Source organism: Herpailurus yagouaroundi, unplaced genomic scaffold (assembly GCF_014898765.1).
Source record: "Herpailurus yagouaroundi ecotype Mexico unplaced genomic scaffold, PumYag 203, whole genome shotgun sequence".
NCBI classification, from domain to species: Eukaryota; Metazoa; Chordata; class Mammalia; order Carnivora; family Felidae; genus Herpailurus; species Herpailurus yagouaroundi.
In genome coordinates, this window is record NW_024412434.1 from 30,495,128 (window position 1) to 30,503,956 (window position 8,829).

General features: G+C 46.9%; 1 long non-coding RNA gene across 1 annotated transcript; it reads right to left on the minus strand.

The window, feature by feature from the left end:
* Positions 1 to 1,734: 1,734 nt before the first annotated feature.
* Positions 1,735 to 8,398, minus strand: LOC121014888 (uncharacterized). The gene is made up of 3 exons (XR_005783483.1): positions 8,163 to 8,398; positions 3,583 to 3,746; positions 1,735 to 1,987 (listed from the first exon to the last, which is right to left on the minus strand). It is a non-coding gene; the product is annotated as an uncharacterized LOC121014888 (long non-coding RNA).
* Between the last annotated feature and the right edge of the window lie 431 nt (positions 8,399 to 8,829).

Here is an 8,829-nt window from a genome sequence, read left to right on the forward strand (position 1 = left end):
ATCAAGTTACCAACCAGCCTAACAGGGTATCCTGACCTAGCTGTTGTCTGACCCACCAGCACTGTTTTGTTACTGTCCGAGGACTTTCAAATATGTTGTTACAACTCAGGAAGATAAAGAAGATGGATTCTATTCCTCTTTTTCTGAGTTGAGAAAAGTTGAGAAGTTCGCTTAGAATTATGCATTTTTTATACTCATACAACAGTACATATGTCTACACAGCCATCCCTCCAGATGGCTAAGCCATCAAGAGAAAAATAGATCAATAGTAAATTTTATTTGATTATAAGTCATGCATTTAATCACATCTATCAATAAATATTAAGTAAGAACAGCTCAAGTTACAAACTTAAAATACCCTAAGTAAGTAAGGTTATATGAGAGCACATTAAGAATATGTCTGTGGTAAAAATACATCACAGCCCACATTGCGCAGAGTAAGTGAGATGTGTGGGAAATGACCTGCCCTTTTCTTCCATTAAAGGGCAGAGTTTTTTGAAAAAAGATGGTTCAATTTCCTCTCTCCAAGCTGCCTTTTTAAAATAACATAACATCACACATATCTTGACACAACTCCACATGATTCAGAGGCCCTTCTTAAAATACGACCAGACCACGTTCACGGAGACTGAATCACCTCTAACCTTCCGAACTTGGTGAGGATTACTAATCAGGATGTGTTTTCATTCCTCAGATAGTATGGGAAAGTTCTGATTTTGACAGTGAAGCTCACATTCAATCAGTTATCACTGCAGCCCTAAACAAGTCCCGTGTTTCTTCTTCTCGTTGCCTCGCCAAGACTGAAAGACATCCCGTGTGAAACCGCGTGTTTGCCCGTGGAAATAAAAGCTGCCCGTCTCCGGAGAAATGAACGATTCCCGAGATGACATTTCAAAAAGGAATAAAGCAGCCTCACGAAAGTATGTGACATTCATCTACATCAGGACCTCCGTCAAGCCCTCTAGCTCCCAGAGACACGCACGTCTTCCGAGTTAATTATGCCGGAAGACAGCTCCCGCTCCGGGCCCGAGGAAACTTGTTGGTAAAAGTCAAACATGATTTGGCATTTTTCTTCTGACTAAAACTCGGGGACTCACGGCACCTGCCGCTAGCACGTACGGACGAGTCTGACCGCGTGGCACAGCATGACCGGTGCCTGGCCTGCGCTGGCATGACTCCGCGAGAAAGCTCACAGAGGCCCGCGTCTAAGCCAAAGAGCTCTAAGAGCAGAAGGAATGGCACTCGAACTTCGAAAGCCTCCATTGGAGTCTTCCTTCCTGCCAGACTGAGGCTCTCGATTTCTTTATTTGAAAAATGGGGCTGGGCTGTGTTTACCTCAAATGTGCATCAAAGCGAGCTCGTGCACACGGACTTGTGCTTAGGTCTGCAGGTCTGTCCACTTGGTAAATGCGGCCGCTATTAATAACAGCAAACACGAGCTGTCATGACTAACTAGCCTGAGCTCCGAAGGGACTGATTTCTTTGGCTCACTCAGTCAGAATTTCCTTAGCGACTGGGGCCCAGAAGATAAAGAACTGTAATCACTTCCTGTGAGTGATGTCTTTCCCTCCGCTGTACCATGAGTAACATGTATATCATTCATGTTTAAGCGCCAGCCTATCTGAGAGCCAGATTTCCCCCTAGGCATTTGGTTAAATCGGCCCCAGGACAGTGATGGCTCACGGTTCTCCCTCCCCTCGCCCTCACCCCCGAGCACACTTAAAGACGGTCAAGCTCGTAGCGGCCGACATTCTCTCTCAGCCCCTCCCGGACAGCCCACTGAGGAAGCCACGGAGGAGAGGGGAAGAGTCTTGCCTGAAGTCGTCAGCTTCCACATCTCCCACGTGTGCCTGCATCCAGGGCTGGTCCACCATGTCACATCCCGGAGGGAAGTGAGTGTGTGTGTTTTGTTTGTGTCCGTGGTCCTGTTGACCAAAGCCGGTGCTGCAGGTGTCCTCCAGAAATGATTACACGGTGATTCTCTTAGCTGAAAAGAAGCATAAATATTATTGACTCCCATCTCCCGGTGACCTCCGAAATCCCTACTTTCCAGAGACCTCGGGACTCTGTTTCTCCGATAGATTTTTTCCTGACATCAGTCTGCGGGGACAGAATTTGATGAGAGCAGTCATAACTGCATTCCTCTTCCTGTTGCCCACCTTCCCAGCCCCATCTCTTGGTATTTTCATAGCGGGGCACAGCATCCGACATGCCTCTCCCTCCCCCCTGCCTTCTCCCGAACCCCGAGTCTCCCTGGCCCCACATTTATGCACGTAAAATTCTCAGTAGGCACTCCAGCTCCCTCTTCCCAGAGGCAAACTTTCTTCACGGTGTAATTTACTCAGATGGCAACAACAGAAAGTAGAAGCAAATCAAGAAGGCAGGGCACAAAAGCCCCCTGTGGCTGTGGGGCAGGACGCTGGAGAGCGACCTCAGGACCTCACGCAGCGCCCCCACCCCTGACAATGCCAGGCTGGACGGAGCGCAGAGGCCACCCTGGGAGCCAGCGTGGTGTGTAGATGGGGGTGGGGGCCTCGCACACATCAGGCATCCACCCAGACTGTGTACTCCGTACAGAAGGACAGAAAACCTGTGTTTAGAATGTCACTAAGGAAACCCAGATGCATTATCTTTGCCAGAGGACAAAAGGCAGTGTGGTTAGTGCCTGACTCGAAGCCACTGGGCCATAGAACATGTGATAAGGATGTTGACGAGGTGGGGGCAGGGGTTGAGGAAGAGAAGAGTGGCCACAGTTTTTATACAGTAGAAGAACGCTTCCAGAACAGTTCCACGGCTCTTTATCATGCTGGTGGCTTTTTGCAGGCAACGAGCAGTCGAAATAAAGGCATTTCAGTCTTTCCACTCGAGGATTTAGGCGGCCATAAATTCATCTTTCAAATACCAAGATTTTTTTTTTTTTAATTTTTTTTTCAACGTTTTTTATTTATTTTTGGGACAGAGAGAGACAGAGCATGAACGGGCGAGGGGCAGAGAGAGAGGGAGACACAGAATCGGAAACAGGCTCCAGGCTCCGAGCCATCAGCCCAGAGCCCGACGCGGGGCTCGAACTCCCGGACCGCGAGATCGTGACCTGGCTGAAGTCGGACGCTTAACCGACTGCGCCACCCAGGCGCCCCTCAAATACCAAGATTTTTAAGCACTGCTTTTTGTTCCTGCTTTGACACCCGTAAAACATATTTTATTTCACTATGTCGTGCACAGTCGCAAGAGTATGTTTTGACCCCAGAATTATGTTTGACCTCAGGATTTTGAAAGTATATATATATTTTTTCAACTTCCAAACTCTTACAGCAAGAGAGCATATTGTGTGTGCACTGATGTGTGCGTGTGTGTGCGTGGTGGGTGTTATGTGTACTGTGCCCTAAATTTTATTCAGAAGCTTCGTTCCATTTTAATGCCAGTTAATTTTTAGCACTATTAACAACACAGCAAATTACTCTCTAAAAATAAGTTGAAATATGTTTATATTTGTGACGTTTAGGCAATAATACTCTTTATGCACGATACCCTTTAACAGATTACCATCCATAAAAAGATAACAGGGGCCTTCATTTATCGTACCATAATAACTTCCCCGCTACTCCTGAGGCGCGTGCTGTGGACTTATTTCCACGTGGGTCAGCCCGGTTTCGACCTGTGTCAGACTGGCGTCTCTTCTCCGTGCGGTCACGCACATTATTTTCTCTCCCACTGCCGCGTCTTGATTATAATGTTACGAATTCAGGCTATTAAAATATAAAGATAGTAAATCATTTGAATTGAAGAGTCTACAGTTGGCATCTCGATCTTAGATCATCTAAGCGAGGACCCCACAGACCGGGGAAGGACTTCACACCTGCTAAACACAGCTGAAGTGATGGTGGATCTTTCTGTTGTTACTTAAAGCAAAAACAACGACTTGGCAGTTTTTACACACACGTACATGGGCACATCTTTACAGATTATGCTCATATTTTTTATTTGGGTATTATTTTTTTTGTTTCGTTTGAGGCTGCCAGCATGAAATAGATGTGGTTCTAGGAAACCAGTGTCTAACCCATGGGACTCAACAGCAAGTAGATAATCCAAAGCTCAAAAAACCATATTCAGTAGAAATATTTGGCTCTTGTGATGGACACACCTGGAATCTAATCTACATGACTGGCATGAGTCATCTATTGATAGAGTATGAAGGAAACCAGTGCCCAAAAGTTTGAAAACAGACTGAAGAATGAATTAGTAGCTTTTTAAGAAAAAAATAGAAATGCGCCAGGACGATAAGACAAACTTTGTGGGTAACGACAATTGCAAATTACAGGCTCCGAGATGCAGATTCAAAACCCTTTTACTAAAGGAACTGTCTCTATTTCCATTAACCCATTTACTTTAAAGCATTTGTGCAGCGTCTACACTGTTACAGCTCCCATATGATTGATACACAAACACAAGAGAACGTTGTTCAGTGATTGGAATTGCAATAGATAATTCTGACTGCCTAGTTACAAGTCGGAATTCGATATTGCCAGAAGACAAATCCTAGAAATCTTTTTTTAAATGACACGTTTTGCTTGTAATCATACCGGGTGTAGTTGCATTATCTAAAGGGAGATCATTATATTGTGTGTACTAGAGAGAGAAGCAGCATGGTCTGACTTGGAGATAAACTTGAACATATAGCACAGAGAAGCACTTTTTTAACGGGCCTTTACGGTACTCAATCATCACCGTCTAAATACGTTGAAATAAATTTCAAATAACGTACTTCAGATTCAAGACTGTGCAGAGTAAGGCATTTTATTACCAATATGCATCCATTTAACATCATATAATCACACAATTGCACATTTGTACAAAAACATTTAAAATAGCACTGGTTAAAACTGTCCTCTCTCTGAAAATGCAAGACCTACATACTTTCTTTTGAGAGAGAGAACATGTGAGTGTGCTTGCAGGGGGGAGGGGCAGAGAGAGGATCTTAAGCAGGCTCTGTGCCCAGTGTGGAGCCTGGCTTGGGGCTCAAACCCATGACCCTGGGATCATGACTTGAGCCCACATCAACATTCAGGCACTTAACCAACTGAGCCACGCAGGCGCCCCAGGAAAGATTCTCTCAAGATTCTTTAGCTCAGACCCTGATGATATTTTTTTTTTTCTCTATTAGAACACAAAAAAAAACCCAGATGAGTATAAGCACTACAAAATAAAATATTAGTAAATTTTTAAAAATCATATCTTGGGTCACCTGGATGGCTCAGTCGGTTAAGCATCCCACTTGGGTCAGGTCATGACCTCACAGTTCATGGGTTCAAGCCCCGTGTCGGGTTCTGTGCTGACAGCTTGGAGCCTGGAGCCTGCTTTGGATTCTGCATCTCTCTCTCTCTCTGTCCCTCCCCTGCTCACACACTCTCTCTCTCTCTCTCTCTCTCAAAATAAATAAGCATTAACAATCACATCTTGATTCTAATTATTCTCCTTGAGGCACAAGCAGCTCTCCGTAAATCACATCTCAGATAAAGATAAACTAACAGAGCAGACAGCCGCACGAATTAAATAGGCTTTTCCCATCCAGGCTTCCCACCTCCTATCCAGGTGTCTGAGGTCTTAAATGTATCTATTTTAATATCTGGGATAGGGTGAATTTTGATGAGCATCTATTCATATAAAATAACAATAACGACCAGTAACATAATCTACCATAGTTAGTTTCGCATTTATGATACAAAACTGCTTGCAAAACACCTCTAACCAATACAGAAGTATGCCACCCAGTTGGTGACTGCAATAAAGGCATTTTCTATAAGCTTGCAGGGCAACACGGGTCAACTCTGAGAATTCATTTGCTAGCCAGCTTTCACTAGGATGAAAGGAAAATGCATATCTGCTGTTTTGCAGCAAGCAAAGGACACAGGCAACTAATGGAGGGGTGGTTCATCTTGTCGACGATGTACAACTCGAGGTACATTTATATGTTTTAACAACATGAAGTTAATTTTTGCAGAATGGATAAACAGAGAAACACAACTCACGATTTTCTCCATCCAACCTGGATCAATACACATCAGAGAACACGTACATTTGTCACTGTCGGTTAATTCCCGTCACATGTTGGCTATCCATTTAAAAGTCAGACAGCATAGGGGTGCCTGGGTGGCTCAGTCAGTTAAGCGTCTGACTTCGGCTCAGGTCATGATCTCACAGCTTGTGAGTTCGAGCCCCACGTCAGGCTCTGTGCTGACAGCTCGGAGCCTAGAGCCTGCTTCAGATTCTGTCTCTGTCTCTGTCTCTCTCTCTCTCTCTCCCCCTCCCCTGATTGCTCTCCATCTCTCAAAAACAAATAAATATTAAAAAAAATAATGAAAAAAGTCAGACGATGTGTCTAGAGTAATAGACCGTGGTGGCCACGGCGGATCAGTCAGGAAAGACACCGGGAAGAACACCAGAAAGGACACATGGGCACAAACTGGCTGAATGCTAGCCCTGCCTCCTACCAGATTAGTCCTCAGACAACATCTCTTTCCGACTGCCATCCTCGGGAATGGGTGCTGAGGAAGTCGGGTGCTGTGGCCAGGATGCCTGCAATCAAAACCCAATGCAGTTTCTCTCTGTTGTGCGATTCCGGACACACCCGGAGACTCACCTAGTAAATTTTATGGGGCTCCTAGAAAGTAGTATACCCTTCACGATGTGGCCAACAAATGAGTGATGGATTCATAGTTACATGGTCTTTAGGATATGTTTACCCGGACTGAGCAGTGGGAAGGCGATGCCAGCATAAACGAAACTAAGGACAAAAACAGGAGTGAACACCCAGCACCCCCTGGCCGGTTCTCCTGCGCCTGCCTTCACACCCCTTGGCCACAAACATTTTCTTTGCAATATGTCTCTTGGCAGGACTGACTGAGAGGGAGACAGGACCAGAGCCAGAGTGCACAAGGCTCAGTGTGGCAGATGTCTTCAAGGTCACTGTCGGCTGCTGAGCTGAACGTCCCCCAGTGTCCTCAAAGAAAGGAATTCCTGGATTCCTGGAATGCTAGGATAACCCTAGTTCATACTCAGAACTGACCACGAAGACGGCAATACATCTCAGTTTTATTGTAAATTCTGTCCAAAAACCTGTGCGAATGCTCTTACCTAGACAACTGTCATCAGCATGACCTAATTCATAGTATGAAACAGTAAGGGCCTCGGGGCTTATCCGAAGTCTAAGGTTTGCAATGTCACAGGAGCAGTCGGGACACCTGAGTACTCTGGTAATGAAGGGGACGGTCAGTGGGTCTATGAGCAATGAAAGCGGTGATCACGGTAAAAACAATGGGTGTCTGCCGGGGCGCCTGGGTGGCTAGGATGGTTGAGTGTCCAACTCTTGTTTTTTTGACGTTTATATATTTTTAATTTTTTTTTTCAACATTTATTTATTTTTGGGACAGAGACAGAGCATGAACGGGGGAGGGGCAGAGAGAGAGGGAGACACAGAATCGGAAACAGGCTCCAGGCTCCGAGCCATCAGCCCAGAGCCCGACGCGGGGCTCGAACTCACGGACCGCGAGATCGTGACCTGGCTGAAGTCGGACACTTAACCGACTGCGCCACCCAGGCGCCCCCGACGTTTATATATTTTTGAGAGAGCACACGAGCTGGGGGAGAGACAGAGAGAGAGGGAGACAGAGAATCCAAAGCAGGCTCCATGCTGTCAACAGAGCCTGATGCGGGGCTCAAACCCATGACCCGTGGGATCAGCCGAAGTGACTGAGCCACTCAGTTGCCCCATGAACATCAGATTCTTGACCTCGGCTCAGGTCACGATCTCCTGGTTCGTGGGATCACGCCCCTTGTCGGGCTCCACGCTGACTGTGGAGCCTGCCTGGGATTTTCTCTCTCTGTGCCCCTCCTGCACGTAAGCTCTCTCTGTGTCTCTCTCAAAATGCATAAATAAACTTTTAAAAAAGCGAGTATCTATTGACAATTTATTTCCTAACATTTAACGTCGCTACACAGCCTTCTTTCGACCTCTACTGGGAATAAGCAATAAAGCTCTGCATTTTCGAAGCAATGCCTGACTGACCTCCTGGGTGAAAAGCATCTTCCTGGCAGAAAAGTCATCAGTGTGATGATGGGCATAATCAGAAATACAGCAGCCAGTACGGGCAAAGGGCCCAACTTACCTGCTGTCCACTGAGGACACGCCTGTTTCCGGCATCCAGCAGCACAGGGCAGGAGCAAACGTTTTCCTTAAAGGATCCGTAGGAACTGTTTGCAGTGTTGTGGATCCTCCTGTCTCGGCTGTAACCCCTGGACCCTGCCACTTCAGTGTGCTTCCCTCTGCGTGCTGCCCTCTGCCAGCCGATCTAGCCAGGGATTCATCAGGAAACCTGTGACTCCGGAACCTACCCACCCCCTCTCCCGCCCCGGGGCGCTTCCAGAAGTCGCTCGTTAACATAACAAAAGACACCTTGAAGCTCTTTTCGCTTAGAAGTTCCCCAGGGTTTTAGGAATTCTGTGCCAGGAACAGGGTGAAGACCAAATGCATATTTCTTGTAGCTCAGCACTCGGCCGTGGCTTTGGCGTCCTGTAGCCTCCCGGCGTGGCCGTGAAGGCAGCTCTGCTCACGGAACACATGCATTTTTCCCTGCAGGCCCAGAATGCGGCTAGGCCCGGGCGCCCCCTCCCCTGCTGTGTGCACCCCGGAGACGCCAACCTTGCAGCTGACGAGAATATCCCAGGATCGCGGTTCTTAAGGTACAGCTCTCCGGAATAGCCTGTGAGGAGTGTGCGTTCTCTGGCCCTCCCTCAGGCTGGCTGGAGGAGAAATTCTGGGGTGGCCCAGCAGCC